This window comes from Pinus tabuliformis, chromosome 7 (genome assembly GCF_031772625.1).
Source record: "Pinus tabuliformis cultivar Carrire ecotype Pingquan chromosome 7, CPIR1, whole genome shotgun sequence".
Taxonomy (NCBI): Eukaryota; Viridiplantae; Streptophyta; class Pinopsida; order Pinales; family Pinaceae; genus Pinus; species Pinus tabuliformis.
Genome location: NC_142293.1, coordinates 1,687,389,946 through 1,687,407,896, shown reverse-complemented (window position 1 = coordinate 1,687,407,896; position 17,951 = coordinate 1,687,389,946).

Below are 17,951 nucleotides of genomic sequence, written 5' to 3'. Positions count from 1 at the left end.
CTTGTGACACAGGTCAGTCTACTCCATGTTCATTGAAAATACAATCAGTTTAGGTGTTTGACAGGATCGATTGAACTTGAGAAAATGATGGCTTATATAATAACAAAAAAGGAGAGTCACATCGTCCAAGTATTCACTTAGTATATTCACCTGGTTTATTTTGTACAGAAATAGATTAATCAAACCCTACATTGTGATATTAAATATCTTGTACTGATAAAATTAGAGATAAGGTGTCACCTGATAATGCATTAACACAATTGTTTAATGACACCACTTTTGATTATTTTTTTTTGGTTGATTTTGCCCAAAATATGAGTAGAAATTGTTAAAACCATAGTTTCTGATTAGAAATAGGGGAAATTTTAGCTTTAAGTTGTTGAATTTGCACAATCCAAATGTTTAAGGGATTTTTCAGGACATTGAATCCATTTTTGTACTAAAAAATACAATGAACCATTGTGATATCACCAAAAATCATATCATCACATTTTGGTGAAACGGTTAAAAAATCACCTCATTAAAAAATAGTTAAACTCATAGTAGACAAATTATCAGGAGATAGAAAATAGTGGAGTTTAATTTTTCTTTTGTACAGCAGTTATCTCTCTATTCAGAGCTTCAGGTAAAGCCTCAGAGGATTTTCGAATGAAAAGTATGACCACTCTAAGATATGCTTCCTTTTGTTTGTTAAATTAAATTTTGTTGCAGTCTGGAGCCTTCTAGAAAAGCAGAGAAATAGAAATGATGATTTCTCTTTAAATCATTTTAATTTTATTTCTTGATATAACCCTGTTTGTTGATAGATAGAGAACATTCATTTTACCCTGTTTGTTGATAGATAGAGAACATCCATTTTTGGGGCAAATTTTGTTTTTCCAATATGTACAAATGTTTTAGTGAGCTTTTGTATCGTTCAAAAAACACTCTGTTCTGGTTAAATATCATGTATAAAGGAATATGCTCTTAAAATATGATGGGATATTTTTATGCAGATGGGATCTCACATGAAGAAGGCAATATTTGAAGAACAGACGGCTAATGCTTTGAACAGATGGCAACAAAATGCTAAGAAAGAAAACAAAATGAGATAGAAAGTCAAAGCATTCTTCCCCTGGTTTTACACGCAGATCAACTATGTTTTCAGGATTTCAAAGCTGAAAAACAACTCCAATCCATGGATCTTCTCCATTGCATTTGCTCCGAAGATACAAAACAGCAGGAGACATGGAAACTGCAGATGCCTCTGAGAGATATGACCACTCAGAATCCAGCACATCAGATTCGATAATTGATGCATCTTCTTCTTATCCTCCCCAACATAATCAACCTGTTTTGGTTACCGAGGCCCCTGAGGATATAGAGACTACAGAATGTCCCTGTTCAAAAGATGCACACACAAATGATGACAAATTTCCCTTTCCCAGAATATAAATGTTCCATCCACATCATACAAAAGCTTGGTTCAAAGCCAATTTATATCTAAATTTGACTTATCTTCCATCGTAAAGTTTATCTTCATTTAAGCAGCAGAGAGAAGTGGACCCATAACAAACAAGGAACCAAAAAGGCATCTGCACATTCTACCTACATTTCGTTCCATTGAAAAAATAGCTTTCACTAAAATCCACTGTTCAAATATTTTTAAAGGAGGAGCCACTTGCTTCTTCTCCTCTCCATTCTGTAAAATTCAGCTAGCACCAGTGCCATGATGGAAAGCCTTGCCATCGCACTATATGGGAAAGTATTGGGAAAGACAACACAACAGGCCCTGCCACTGATGAAGCAAGATGACATATTCCTTAGACTTGCTCTTACCATCACGGGATCTGAAAAGTCTCTGGCACCTCGTAATGGCGGTCGGCAGCCGAATATACAAGGAATTAGGGATTATATAGGTTGTGAAAACTAAATCCAGTTTGGATGTTTTTAACAATTAATTTTCATTCTCAGTTTTTCTCGATAAGATTTGAACATTATCAAATACTTTGATGGGCATCAAATACCCATCAAATTTATATGATTAATTAATTTAAATTTTATAAATTAAATTAATAATTAATTATTTATCAAAAAAATACTAGTAGTTATTTGAAATTTTTTTGCACTGCGGCCCTGACCTAGCCGACGCTGCGCAAGAGGCTGCCGGCCGCCTTGGCCCCTGTCTGCCGCGGAGGGCCTGTCCTTCTTCCTGCTGTTCGCCGAGAACTCTTCTCGCGCCCTTGAGGCTGCTGCGCCTTTGCGCCCAGTCCTGAGGCGCTCTTTTGAGATCATGGACTCCAACGGGGGCTCGGCTCCCCCTCCTTCGAAGGTCCTGGCATTCAAAGCACTGATCGAAGCTTACCCGAGGAAAGCGCCATCGGTGGCTCAGCAAAAGTTTATCAAGAGGATGGACAAGATCCCCTCAGTTGCCCTTTCAGAAGAAGAGACGTGTAAAGCAGCACTGAACCTGACAGAGAGAGGCCTCATTGGCCAGTTCACAGGCCTCTAGCCTTCTCTAAAGTCAGTAGAAGATTGGACTCAGAGAAACTGGAGCCCCCTGATCAAGGAGGGTGTGAAAAGCTACTTTGTTGGGAAAGGATACTTTGTCTTTGTGTTTGAAAACCCGGAAGACAGAAGCTTAATCTTCAGAAATGGCCCATATTTTATGGGACCGCAGGGCCTGTATCTGAATAAATGGTCCCCAGACTTCGATCCCTCCCAGGATGTCCCCTCAGCAGTCCCGGTATGGGTGAGACTCCCCCACTTGCCTCTCCACTGCTGGAACCAAAAATCCCTTGAAAACATCGGCAATGCACTGGGTAAATACATTGACAAAGCCGCAAGAAAAGATCAGTATTCATGCGCTCGAATATGTGTTGAAGTTGATCTGGAGGAGGGGTTACCGGAAGCAATCAAACTTACAGTTGCAGGCTGGGTGCATATCCAAGAACTGGACTATGAACAGCTTCCGTTCAAATGCAGGCACTGTCACGAGCACGGACACTTCGCGAAGTACTGCAAGAAGAAGACAGAAGAGCAAACAGACAAACAGAAAGAGGAACAATGGACTCTAGTCCAGAAAACAACACACCCAAAAAAAGGCCCCAGCAAAGGAAAGACAACAGGGATGCCAAGCAGCTCCAAACCCATCCAAGAAGAGGAAGCAAATGTACAAGGGACAACAAGCACACAGATCAACCCAACAGATCCGGAGCATGAAAACCTGGTGCATGTAGAAAGCACCCCTCCATGCAAAGAAAGTGAGAAAGAAAAGCCGGTCGAAGCCACACAGGGCAGCCTGCCCAACCCTTCATATGCAAAAGTAACAAAGAAAAAAATAATAGAAAGTTCAGGATCATCGGAAGATGAAGCCTATGAGCGTCCTACTAAAAGAGCTGGTAGAAAATCCCGTAAAGAAATGAGAGAAGAAGATGCCGAGAGACTTAAAACCCAAGGGAGTCAAGCCACAATAGAAATGTCCATTGGGCGGAATACCAGGCCGAGACCTTCCAAGGGAGGTCCCACCCCTCCACTAGGTAAATAATGAAGTTTGTCTCTTGGAATTGCAGAGGACTGGGGAGCCCTGCAAAACTAGAAGCAGTCAAGGATCTTCTTAAAGCTGAACCCTCAGACATCCTCATGCTCCAAGAGACCAAAATTGAAGGGCATTCCCTTCTTGATATCAGCAGGCTAAAATGGAATAAAAATACAGGCAAGGCAGTAAGCGCAAGGGGAACCTCCAGAGGACTGGCTACTCTTTGGTCAGATAGCACATTCCAACTCAATAATTATCATGAAACCCAGCACTGGATATACACTGAATTGACGCACAAAGTTAGTAAGTTGACTGTCTCTCTTTTCAATTTGTATGTTCTGGTAAATTATGCAGAAAAAAGAGAATGTTGGTACTCTTTATCAACTTACCTAGAACAGCATTCCCCAAACAATATTATCATAGCAGGAGACTTAAACATAGTTCTGAAGCCAAAGGAGAAGAGGGGAGGCTCCAGTACCAGAGACTCCATGCTGGCCATGGTGGAGGAGCTCGTACAGAGCTGGAACCTCTTAGACTTCCCTCCAATCCATGGGCTTTATACATGGTCGAATAACTGGGTTGGGTCAGAACAAATCTCCACCCGGCTGGACAGATTTCTGGTTCAAAGCGGCCTTTTGTTGAATAAAAAAATTGCCAACACAAAAATCTTGCCCAAATTGACTTCAGACCATAAGCCAATACAGATTCTATTGGAAGATGAAGAAGATTTGGGCTCCATTCCCTTCTGATTCAGCCCACTGTGGATCGAGAAATCGGGTTTTATCGAGACAGTGAAAGCTGCATGGGTCAAAACCATCACAGGTTCCCCCAGCTACATCTGGGAACAGAAGCTGAAGGCAACAAAATTTGCGTTGAAGGAGTGGATAAAAAAGCCAGACCCCAATCCAACCAACCAAAGAAAAGAGGAAGTTCAGAGGCTACACTCAATGCAAACAGAAATGGAGAATAAAGATATTACAACAGAGCTTCTGGATGAGGAAGTCAAAATGCAACGATCCACCTACCAGGCCTTCCGAACTGAAGAAGGATACTGGAGATTAAAGTCCAGAAGTTTATGGTTAAAGGCAGGGGACCGGAACACTTCTTACTTCCACAGACAATACAGAGCTAGACTGTCCCGGAATCATATAACGGAAATTAAAACCTTGGAGGGACATGTCTGCAAAGGGTTCGATCAGCTGAAAGGCACTGCTGAAGCACACTTTAGGAATTTATACAACATAGGCATTCAAGGCGAGGAAGAGGAAATCTTTGACTTTCTTTCTAACATTCCCCAACTTGTTAACGCTGAAGAAAACACAGACCTATGCAGACCAATCACAATTGAGGAGGTTATCCAAGTTATCTGGTCAATGGAAGCCGATAAGGCCCCTGGGCCCGACGGATTCACAATCCATTTTTATCAATCATGTTGGGAAGTAATCAAAACTGATCTCCTCAAAATGATCAGAGGCTTTATGAGAAAAGCTAAAATAGGAGGTGGTATCAACTCCACCTATCTAGCTTTAATTCCAAAGGAAACCAATCCAGATACCTTTGCAAGATTCAGGCCTATCTCGCTGTGTAATGCTTCTTACAAAATCATAGCCAAGCTCCTAGCAAATCGACTCAAGCCTCTGCTCAAAAAGTTGATTTCCAACAACCAAGGCGGATTTGTGGAAGGCAGATCTATTATGGACAATGTCATTCAGGTTCAGGAGACCATCCATTCAAGCAAACAACGAGGTGAGAAAGGTATGTTGATCAAACTCGATATGGCAAATGCATTTGATAGAGTAAATCGATTGTTTCTATGCAAAGTCCTACTTTCTTTTGGTTTCTCTCAGCACTTTGTCCAGCTCATTAAAGCATGCATAGAATCCCCGTGGATTGCCCTACTAACTTCTTCCAAGCTCAGAGAGGTATCAGGCAGGGATGCCCTCTCTCTCCCTTCCTGTATATCCTCATGGCTGACTCTCTCAGTAGAAAGCTAGCAGTTGAAAAAACCGCCGGCTCCCTCCCGGGGCTCAAACCTTCGAATGTAGCAACTTCTCTAAATCATGCCCTCTTCGCGGATGATTCTCTGCTCCTTGGAGGCGTTTCCACCAGAATAGCGAAAGCCTTTGACAATGTACTGAAAAGTTACTGCAGGGTGACTGGAGCTCTTATCAACGAGAGCAAAAGCGAAATCTATAGTTGGAACGCTGAACAGCAAGAGATCATCAATATTTCGAGGATCCTCGGGTTCAAAGGTCAGGCCAAATGGGACAGCTTCAGATATCTTGGTCTTCCCATTTCCTCAGGGGTGAACAAGAGGTGTCTTTGGACTCATATAATCAGCAAAATTAAATCCAAAATCGCTGCCTGGGGAGGATATTGGTTAACAAAAGGCGGCAAATCCATTCTAATAAAATCGCAGCTGTCAGCTCTACCCATTTATCAGGCAGCTTTTCTCCTCGCCCCCAAATATGTCACGGACCAGATTGCTACCCTGCTCAGGAATTTCCTATGGCAAGGCGGGAAAGGTAACGATAAAAAGTTGCACTTAGTTAAATGGGACACGGTCAAGAGGCCAATAGATGAGGGCGGACTTCAAATTCGGGACCCCTCCCTTGTCAACAAATCGCTGGGCGGCAAACTGTTGTGGAAAATAATCAGCGACCCCTCACATCCTATCAGCATAATTTTACATTCAAAATACTCAGACAAAGAAGCGCTAAGGAAAATGCAACTACAGTCTACAGCGACCAGTTCGCAGGTATGGAGGCTCTGTTGTAAGAGCAACGAGTTCTTCAAAAAACACATGTACAGAATTCCCGGAAATGGTAAGTCTACACATTTATGGAAAGATCGAATTATGGGAAAAGACCCGTTGGCGGAAAGAGAGGACATCACAGAGCTCAGAAATCGGTTGGAAAGAGCAGGAGTTAACAGAGTTTATGATCTGGAAAGCTGGGACGACCGTGGAGAATGGTTAAGATGGGACTTCCATGGAGTCCCAGAGCGCCTAAGGGACCAACTGATTCAGCTCGAGAACCTACTAGAAGATGCCACCCGAGTCAGTAGATTCAAAAAGAATAGATGGGGATGGGGAAAGTCTGGAGTATATACCTCAGCAGAGGGATATAGGACTCTTCAGGGATACAGGAACAACCACCATACTCCAGCCTTTTGGAAGCAGGTTTGGGAGCCATTAGCTCTCCCAAAAATAATTTTTTTCTTTTGGACCTTGGTACACAACAAGTTATTGACAGGGGACAATCTGACAAAAAGAAAGTTTGAAGGGCCTCATAGATGCGCTCTCTGCAGATGTCAATTAGAAACTGCCCAGCACTTGTTTCTAGACTGCGCCTTTGCCAAGGAGGTATGGGGGCTTCTTCTCCATGAATTCCAGATCTCTCTCCCTCAGCAAATTTCTGTCTCGGATCTGTTTGCGTCTTGGTGTGCTAGATACCCCAAAAGCATCCCCCCCAAGTCCTTTTGGCGTAGGATTTGGATAGCGCTGCCCAAATTTGTATGCTGGCAGCTGTGGTTAACTAGAAATCAGCAGGTTTTCAAAGACTTGCAGAACTCCCCATCTCAAGTTGCTGCAAAAGCTAAGGCCCTTCTACTGGAAGCGGCTCAGCAGAAATATTCCAAAGAAGACCCCCTGCTCAGGCCAGAAGAAAAAAGGTGGCTTGCTCTAGATCCGCATCCCCGAAAGTATAGAATCTCACCCCTGAAAACTAATCCGGATTGGAGAAAAAGAGAGACTGATGACATCTTTCAAAGCTGGTGGAGGGCACAAAATGTAACTACTATTTTCTTTGATGGAGCGTCCAAAGGGAATCTTGGAGTTGCAGGTGCTGGTGGGATCATCTACTTCACGGAAGGGCTCTCCACTATTTCTTTTGCATGGGGCCTCGGAGAGAAAACAAACAACCAAGCGGAGATTCTGGGGCTGCTTAAGGCCTGCCACATTGCCAGAGAGAAAAGAGCCAAAGATATTCAAGTTTTCAGAGACTTAGAAATTTTAATCAAAAAACTAATCAAAGAGGAATACTTCAACAATGCTGGGCTCAACAAAATAATGGACAGACTGAAGATGGTTCTACAGAGTTTTGATTCATACAAATTTTATCATATTCTCAGAAATTCCAACAAGGAAGCAGATCGCATGGCGAACTTAGGTAGCACTCTCATCAAAGGAATCTTAAATGTAAATGGGGAAAGTCTTTATCATAATTTGTGAAACTGCCTCTTTCCTAAGGCAGCAAAAGTAGGATTATAGCCATGTAAGCAGGGCTGCCTCGGCAAAGTCCCTCTCTGTTTTTAACATGTAAATAAAATATACAACCATTTTAGTTAAAAATAAAAATAAAAAAATACTAGTAGTTTAAGAATATGTATCTTTTAAGAGGTTATATATTTCAATCTAAAATGAAAAACACTTATATTCTTATATTTTTATAAACTTTTGTAACCAAATCTTACACAAAGGAATATATTTATTTCACAAACCAAAAAGTCTATACATATCATAACCATAATTTTAAAATTAAATTATAATTATTATAACTACACAACATTATTATATATATATATAAATATAAAAGTTAGTAATTTGATTACTAACTAAATCATAATTTTAAAATTAAATTATGATTATTATAATTAAAAAACATTATAATAATAACTAAATCTATATATATATCTATCTCAAATGAATGCATTTTTTTAAAATTAATTTATATCTCAAATGAATGCATTTTTTTTTAAATTAATTTATTTTTCCTGAGAAAAAAAAAACAACCACCTCGTAAATTTATTCATGGGAACGTGCTATGTTAAAAACATTAGTTAGGCTGAACATTTAATGTCTCACAACGAATCAAAAAAATGGCTAAGAGGCCAACAAGTGAGCAGAACACGCAGGCCGTCCAAGAAACCCCAAAGGGCGCACCAGAAAAAAAAAAAAAACAGAAACCCCAACAACAAAAACTAACGGGATTTCAAACAAAAAATTGGGCAAGGTCGCCTAGATAACTCCCAAAGAAACCCCACAGATTCATGGCATGCTAATCAACGTTGAAGACCAAAATATGATGATAGCCTTTAAATTTTCAACTCTAAATTTCCAGAGAAGGTGTAACCTTTTACATAATGATCAAGCAATGAAATACATGGGGCTTTTACATAACCAAATGAAATCATTAAGATCATGCAATGAAATACATGGGGTTCGACAGCTTGAAGGTCCTGATCTCCTTGGTACTAGCGGTAATGCTTCTGAGGACAAGGGCAGTCCTTTGACAATAGCTCATATACAAAGGTTTCGAAGCTTCTATATTTTAAATGGCTAAACAAGATAGCTTCTATATCTTAAATGGCTAAGCAAGATTTGTTAGACTTGTGGATTTTAATTTATGAAACCATTTATACTTATGTTACCTGACTAATTGGCTCTCTTATGCACCAATGTTCTTGGATCATATGCCCATTTTGTATGGAATGTCTACTAAGTGGTTCCAGTTAATGGGGCATTGATTTGAGTGTTCAATATATTCTTATTCTTTATCAAAGTATTTTTTTGCTCTATTTGCTTTCTTCAATTTATGCCTTACGACGTTTCCTTTGCAACATCTGGTACAAATGCTAGTTAACCTTCTATTGACATGCCAATTGTTTATTATGCAAAGTAATTTGATTACTATGGTTTGATATTTATGAGAAGGGAAAAATACCTACCCATTTTTTAATCATAAATCACTGTACAAGAAACTTTCTTGAATAAACAATCTTAGTGGTTAAGAAACTCAACACTTAAACCTAAAAACTTTCCTTCTCATTCTCTAAATTCTCGCTTGAAGGCTTTTTCCATGTTTCCTTCGGATTCAAGAATGACCTTACCTCGAAACTTTCTTGAATAAACAATTTTTTTAGTGGCTGAGCAACCTTATATGAAAGAACTCAACACTTAAACCAAACAACTTCCATTCTCATTCTCTAAATTATCGCTCGAAGGCTTTTTCCATGTTTCCTTCGGATTCAAGAATGACCTCACCTCACATGCCTTCCATTAGGATTTTGTTGAATTTAATAACTGGAAAAAAATTATTATTAAAAAAATTCAAAAATGCTATTATACTAATATGAATGGTCCTCTATATGAGTACATTTTTTATAAAAAAATACCATCATTTACATTATAAAGTTAGACATTCCATGGTTAGAAAAGCTAAAGTTTCATTAAGTTTTATAGTATTTTTTAAAACAAAAGCTAGCTCCCTCTATATATATTTGTTGCATTTCATCTTATTACAACATCCGAAAATTAATAGTTGAAACATGTCAAATTTTTATTTATTTATTTGTTTTAGGGCGTGAAAAATGTATCACAAGAGTGTTGTTTTTTTACTTTGGGAATAAAACTTTTAAGTGATTAAAAATTATTTTTATATGATTAGTAAAGTGTTATGAATATTTTATTAAACAATGTATTATAATAAGTGCAATGTATTACAATAAATTCAATAATATTATGTTTAAAATCCAAAATTTATATTTAGTAATCATGTTATTTCGCGATTTACTTATGTGATAGATTTATAAGAGTACAATGATTGGTGTGATATAATTAAAAAAGCGATACTGCATATATTTTTAAATTAAAAAAATTTAATTTTTAGATTAAAAAAAGTAATAGTTAATTTTGTGATTATTGCATTGTGTCATGTGATAGATTTTTAAAAATATAAATTTAATTTAATTTAATAATTTTTATTTTTATCGCTGTTAAAGAATTTTGAAGTTTAAAGTGAACCTAACTTTTTTTTATTTTTATTTTATATAGTAAAATTAAAATACGAAAAAATTATATAATAATAATTTAGTTTATAATAAGATAGATATAATTTTTATTTTTATTGTTGTTAAAGAATTTTGAAGTTTAAAGTGAACATAATTGATTTATTTTTATTTTTATTTTATATAGTAAAATTAAAAGAGGAAAAATTTATATAATAATAATTTAGTTTATAGTAAGATAGATATAATGTTACGGCTTGGAGTATGCCGTAAAACTGCTTCTGCTTGGCTAAGAGCTCGTCTTCCTCGGACGTAAGGAAACAGGTTAACGGCCCAAGACCCAGAGGCATCTGGCAGGAGTGAAAGCCTGCTCCCTTACGGACCACCAGCGGGTTATTACAGGTGGCGTGGTTTTCCTTGATAACGGTGATGAGTCAAATCGACATTCGCGGATAGCAGCCAGAGATGGTTGTCCTCACTGTTGGTTTGATACCTGAGTTTGATAGGTTTTGCCACCTTCGGAAAAAAAGAAGAAGATAGATATAATGTTATTTTTTTGTTTTGAAATCGAGATTTTTATTAATTTATATAAGAATATATTATGATACGTTTGTTATTAGTCTATTGCTAATTTCATTTTTACTGAACTTATTGATCATAAGATAATGACAAAAATAGTTTGACAATAACAATAATAAACACAGAGATCATATGTCGATCACCCAAAAAATGTAAAGGGCCCCAAGAACCAAAATGCATCCAATATTTATCCCCAATCAATAAGATTGCCCGACACCTGGAATGTTTGGTCCATTTTCGGGAGGTAGAGGAGGGTGAAGACCCTCATGAATGTGCGCTTCCAAATGTGCCAATCTGCCCTCTAATCTGTCCAACCTCGCCTAGATCCTTTCTTCCCACAATGCAAGGATAATAGTGTATCCATCATGTGCCATTGGTTATGCTGAAGGTCATTCATGAAAGTAATGATTTCATTTTAGTCATCATGCCAGTTGCGTGTGAATTGCTCCAGAATGGTGGTTACCAGTTGAATTTGGTTTTCCAGTGAATCAAATGGAGGTGGGAGATCAATTCCACCAGGAGATGGAGGTGGTTATTGGTCTACCTCCTCCCCAAAGTGTCGAATTTATGCATGATGGTCTTCTCCCTAGCCATGACGCCCTATGCATTTGCGAACATGAACTCACTGGCATTGCATGGCTGTGGAATTTCAATTGAAGGCCACCAATCCCACACCCTATGCTCAAAGAAATCGTCATCCACACCTTGAGACAAGGAGTCTAAGAAGATTTACAAAATTATGCACTGGAGAGGGGTTGACACAAACATTTCAGACAATAACCATACATGGAACAATAATTGATTCATAGGCCAAAAAGAAGAAGAAGGGAAATCCCATAAAAAACACCATTACCTCCCAATTGACCTCGAGTAATGAACACCAACAAAGGAGCAAGATAGAGACCAGGAGGGGCCTATCCCCAACAACCATAAAATCAGCCACGACTATCCCAAGCCGAATAACCGTTCCGTCACAAAAGTTAACATTCTAGAAAAGAGAAAGAATATGAGAAAAATTAAAGACTTGGGGGGGGGGGGGGGGGGGGGGGGGGGAATTTAACTAGTGAGATTGAAAATGAGGTGGCCAATCTCAAAGTCACCATAATCGTCAACGCCAATTGTTGATTGCTTTGAATCAATTGTCAACTCCCGTCATCTGTTTGTGCAGACCACCATGAGCCTGGGTCCCAAGCTGTTTTCAACCGAGTTTCTACCGTGATAGGGGATAAGCCTCCAAGCTTTGGAACGATGACTATTCTAACTATTATAGTTTAGGGAGCCATGGATGAAAAGGATAGCAATCCACCTTGCACTCCAACGAAGACATTACCTACCAATTTCCTTCTTCCCATTACCATGCAAATCCAATGACTTTCCAACGGAACCCACATATCACATATACCACAATTCCCTTCGAGAACTATCTGTTCTCGCGCACCACATGAGGCGTATTTAATACACTTCATGTCATTTAATGCCATGTGGCATGGGGTTAAATGTCCCTCCCTATCCTTCACTTAACATCGAGGTCACCCCCATCAGGGGTATTAAGTCCCATTTTGAAATAATTAAAAAAAATAATATAATAAATATCTCTCATGCTTTTAATTATAACTATATATTATTTTAAATATGAAACTTAACTTATATTAAATGAAATGCTTTTTGTTTTTGTTTTTGGTAAGTTAAGATTTCTATTGTTAATAAAACAATTGCAGTTGTTACTAGTTGTTATTTGTCTTTGGTATGCCACATGGGAAACCACACCAGAGACAAGATAATTGTTGGTTAGTTAGTGTCCAAAATGGTATGAGGAAAAGAGCACTCAACAAATGTACAATTTGCCTATCTTTGAGGGGAAAACTAGCTGAAAGAAAAACAAAATTATAGACCGAATTTTGAGATTGTTTGCAAAGAACTAATAGCATTGGTCTAAAAATAAAAGAAATTGTCCCATAAGTGGGGAGACCAACCCTGAAAACTACAACCAAAGAATCCAAAAATTTTGGACAAAATGAATAGAAAAAAAATTAAGAAAAAATTGAGTCATGAAGATAAGGAGGTGTCTAATTCAATTGGGTGGTCTGAATCCTTGCAATGTGGTATCACTGTCAAACCTGGAGGCAAGCCCATTTCAAGGCGAGCAATATGGCCCGCCAAATCCATCAACAACAACTTTAACTCCTCCAACTTGTGTGTGAGGTTGTCTCGAGCATCCCGTATATTAACCATAGCTTTATGTAGAAGTAGTTTAATGTGCTAATAAAAATAAGAAATGAATGATTTTGATGGCCTTTGGTGTTTCCAATGTCCAGATCCCAATCCACAATATTGTCCATAACCTGAGAGTATAGTATGCCTTCATCCTCAACTACGTAAATTTTTGAGTAGATTTTAAGGGGAGTGTGATCTTTATAGTGGCGGGCAACAATATTAGCTCAAAAATGAGCCTGTGAGCCTCTAACACTCCCACAACCTATAGCACCTTGTCAGATACATGTAGACTGTCACGTCATAGTGGCTAAGGGAAGAAAGAATTGAGTGAGTCAAAGGAGACTCAAAATCGAATGATGAATGAAGTGTAGGCTGAAGAAGAGATTATTACTTTCCTTGAGGAAAAAGGCTATGTCTATGATCACTTATGCATGTCCTCCATCATCCATTAGTGTTAATGAGGGCACGAGGAAAGTTAGAGACAAGCTATCAAAAGGAGAACCAAGGAAAGAGGAGTTGCAAGCAAGAGTCATGTTGGGAGGTGGAAACAATTGTGAGGAATTGGAAAAGATGAAAATGGAAATCATTTTAGCGAGCTTGGAGAGAACACCCTTCACGAAGTGTGTGGAGGCATTGACATGAGTGAGTTTAATGCAATATATCTTGCAAGGAGGGAGGCATCACTACCAAGACTGAGTTTATTGTACTCACTAATCCGTTATCATGTTAGGAGGGGGAGAGGCCTTGAACCCTAGCCCGAATTCTAACTGACACTTCACCTTCAGCCCTAAACACCTCATCAAGGAATATTAAATAAAATATTATCTAAAATTTATAAATATAGATAATTTTAAGTAATTTAATTTACTAAATAAAATGTAATATAAAATTAATTTAATTTAATATATATATATATATATATATAATCTTTTTTTTTTGAAGATAATGGCTATAATAGACACCTAGGTCTCAAAGCTTTTCGAAAAGCTAGCCTCAGACCTAAACCAAAAAAGGATCCCCTTGGTTTTGCAAACTACGTGCAACTTCCTTTCATAAGGGGAACCACTGACAAGATCGCACACATTCTGAGTAAGAATAAGGTGCATGCTTCCTTTAAGCCCCTCAGCACTATCCGTAGCTCCCTTAAGTCAATCAAGGATCATGTTGACCCCAAAGATATGAAAGGTGTTTACTTAGTCCCTTGCTCATGTGGAACACCCTATATTGGAGAAATAGGTTGTTCCATCAAGCAAAGGATCCAAGAGCATGCGGCAGATATTAGGCATAATAGATCTCGCTCATCTGCCTTAGCTGAGCATGCGTCTAATACTAAACACCACATATGTATTGAAGATTCCTGTGTTTTAGCCAAAATTGATCACTTCCATCATAGGAAGTTCAGGGAGGCTTTAGGAATTGAGAAGCACGATAAAAATCCGAATAGGGATGAAGGTTGGAAAATGGAATTGAGAAGCACGATAAAAATCCGAATAGGGATGAAGGTTGGAAAATGGAATTGAGAAGCAGGATAAAAATCCGAATAGGGATGAAGGTTGGAATAGGGATGAAGGTTGGAAAATTAGCAGCAACTGATCCTTGCTCTCTATTTCTAGTTTTTTTTGGAAATTGCCTATTTCTTTAGTCTCTTTTTTATTTAATTTTATTACTTATTCATTTATTTTTTATTTTTTATTATTTATTTTTATTTATAATTTTTTATTTATTTAATTTTTTTTTTACTGATCCTGTTTTTAATAATTTGTATTGATCCTTCTTCCGACTTCCTTTATTTTCTCCATAATTTTAGCATTTCATCTGTGTATATATATATTTATTTATTATTATTATTATTAACGTTTGATTTCATTTGACTTTGACTTTTTAACATATAAAAAAAATAAAAAAAAATTGTTTTTTGATTTTTTTGACTTTCTAATGGATGAATTTGTTTTCTCTGAAAGATTTACACTTATATATATTGTTAATGTTAGATCATATACTCCACTTTTGCTCTGATAATGAACCAAGTAGAGGATTCAAAATGTTAGCTCCAAAAAATAATTCGATATAATCTCTCCAAAAAGAAAAAATCTCTTCTAAAAATTTAAAATTTATTAACTAATTAATAATATTAATATTTAATAAAACCATTTCATAATTTAAAATTTATTTAAATTAAAAAAATCATTACTTTAAAGAATCACATTGTTTATTTTGAAAATTGTGCACTATTTCAAACGACAAAGTGTTCTCATTGAATTTTACACACACATATGTTATATATTTTAAAATTATTTTAAAAAATAGAAGTATGTATATTTTTAATAATGGTTTTAATCATTAAAATGATTAATTTATTGAAATGATTTAGATTAAGTTATAAAGCAATATATAACTATCATTATAATTTAAATTTTATATAATAGTTTGAGGCTAAATACATTAATAATCTATGACTTAATCAAAATTAAGGAGCACTAAAGTGACTATTATTTTAGGGTGTCTAACTCTCTATCCTTATCACAACATGCTAATATGTCACTTCAAAAAATTGAGTTCTGACCCAAATGAGAGAAAGCAATCTTCCCAACTACCCAAATTATAGATATTGCAATATACCATTGCACTCAAAATTTAAATTATATATATATAGAAAATTCCTATACCACATTTACAAAGCCAATGCTAGTAGCTAATGGATAAGACCATAACACTAGATGACCCTAACGTGTGACCTACTCTTTTAAGCCTACCCATAAAGAAACTAGGCATCATCAAAATTGGACAAGGTCATCACTGCCATATATAAAAAATTTCCAAAATTTGATAAGAGATATTAACATTTCTAAAAATAAAAAAATCTTTATGAGTTGATCAAACCTATAAATACATAAAACAAAAATAAAATTATAGATAGTAAAATTAAACCTGGTTGTAAGCTATGGTTGTCAAAGCATCCTCAGGGATGTAAATAGGATTTACCCTAGAAACTAGATTGGTCTCATAGATAAGGAATCCTCACTACTTCTTTTCCTTCCACTTTTAGAGCCAAAAGAAGACACCCTTGCTTCTTTACTCTGCCTAGTCATGCTCACAAGTATTTGTGCTCTATTTGGTGAGGGCATAAGAAATCAATGTTTTGGTATGCCAGTATAGATGTAATATTCTATGGCACTTCATGTCACGAGTGTGGCTGGTTCCCATATATGGGACAATATCTGTAGCTTCATTCATTACCTCTTCATAATTCACCACTTCTTGCTTAATTTTAACCTCAACTTCTTGTTACATTATCACATTTCTTGTTGTAGGGGAGGCAAAGCTGAAAAAATCTTGAGCAAGTTCTCTGGTTGCAATTCCCTCTGTAGCTGGGTTAAGGAGAAATTGGAAAAGGGAAAATACCTTTGACATTAAATTGAATTAAATTAAGAGGATATGATATATCAACTTGCAGTAGAGAGAGAAGAGCCATATTTTAGAGCATGCAAGGGTCGATCTTATTGTAATAAACATTCCCCACATCCAAAACCAATTGATTAAACACATCGTTGTATCATTGCCTTATATAATTATCTTGAAAGCCATGTTAATCAATAAATGAACATGAAATTGCTACAATGGAGGAACCATGATATAGGACTAGAAAGTTACCATTAAAACCTAGTACCGCATGTCATGATTTGGGCAAAGGATGATGCATGACCTAGCTTTGCGGACTTTCATCATCCCATTAATACCTAGTATTACATGTCATGGGTTGGTAGAAGACAATGCATGACCTAGATTTGTAGGACTTCGTCATCCCACCCCACCCCTTGTCCTTCTTTCATCAAATTCACCTCATACAAATAATATTATACTATATAAATATCAATGATATATTTTTATAATATTTATTTTTATTTTTATTGAAAATACTTATTATCTATCTAATTGATGCCAATGCATCTATCTCCCAAATTTACCCTTTCTTCATTCCAAATTTCTTAGTGTAACCCTGAAATTTATATTAAATTAAAACACTGAATTTCTAAGCCCTAATCTCCAAGGGCGTAATATGCACTATCCACATAACCAAGCACTAAGACTTAGCATTTTTCCAAAGTTCCACTTGTATTTGGGATAATTTGTTAGTAAGTTCCTTGCCGATGACTTGGATTTCTTTAGACCTAGATATGTCTTAACCCAAATAACGTTTTGGTGCACTTCCCAAAATCTACAGGGTCCACACCTTATTTTTTTCTAATGATCTGGATACTTTATTTAACCTAGATATATGCCCTAAACAGAATTCATTTTCTTTAATCCGGATATGTTGTGACCCAAATAATATCCTTCCAATTCAAATATAACCTTGATACAAATATCTTTGTCCTAGCCCATATTTGTCGCTTCAACTCACATGCCTTCACTTTAATTTGAATATAACTTCTCAATCTGAAAATCTAGGAATCCAGATCAGTTGCATGTGACACACTTTGGGAAGGCTTGCATGTTGAACCATATTTCTTTATGGCATGAACCTCAAAGCCTTGTTGTGGGGTACACTCTAGATACTCAAGTTTTGGATGTGGTTTCAATCCAGACTCAGGTGAAATCTACATTACCAATAGTTATGAAGCTTAGATGCTCCTTGACTTGGATACTATGTTGCAAACTAATCTGGATGACGAAGATTGTTGACAAAATAATTCTTTATTTTTTCCATCTAACGAACTATTTATAAAATGAATTTGGACTTGCAAAAAGGTAATGTTATAACACTTGAATCTAGTTTGGACTGACAACCCCGAATTGTGCTATAACCACAATTTACTCTGTAACTTCGAATTAGAGCCAACGATAGCAATTCTTG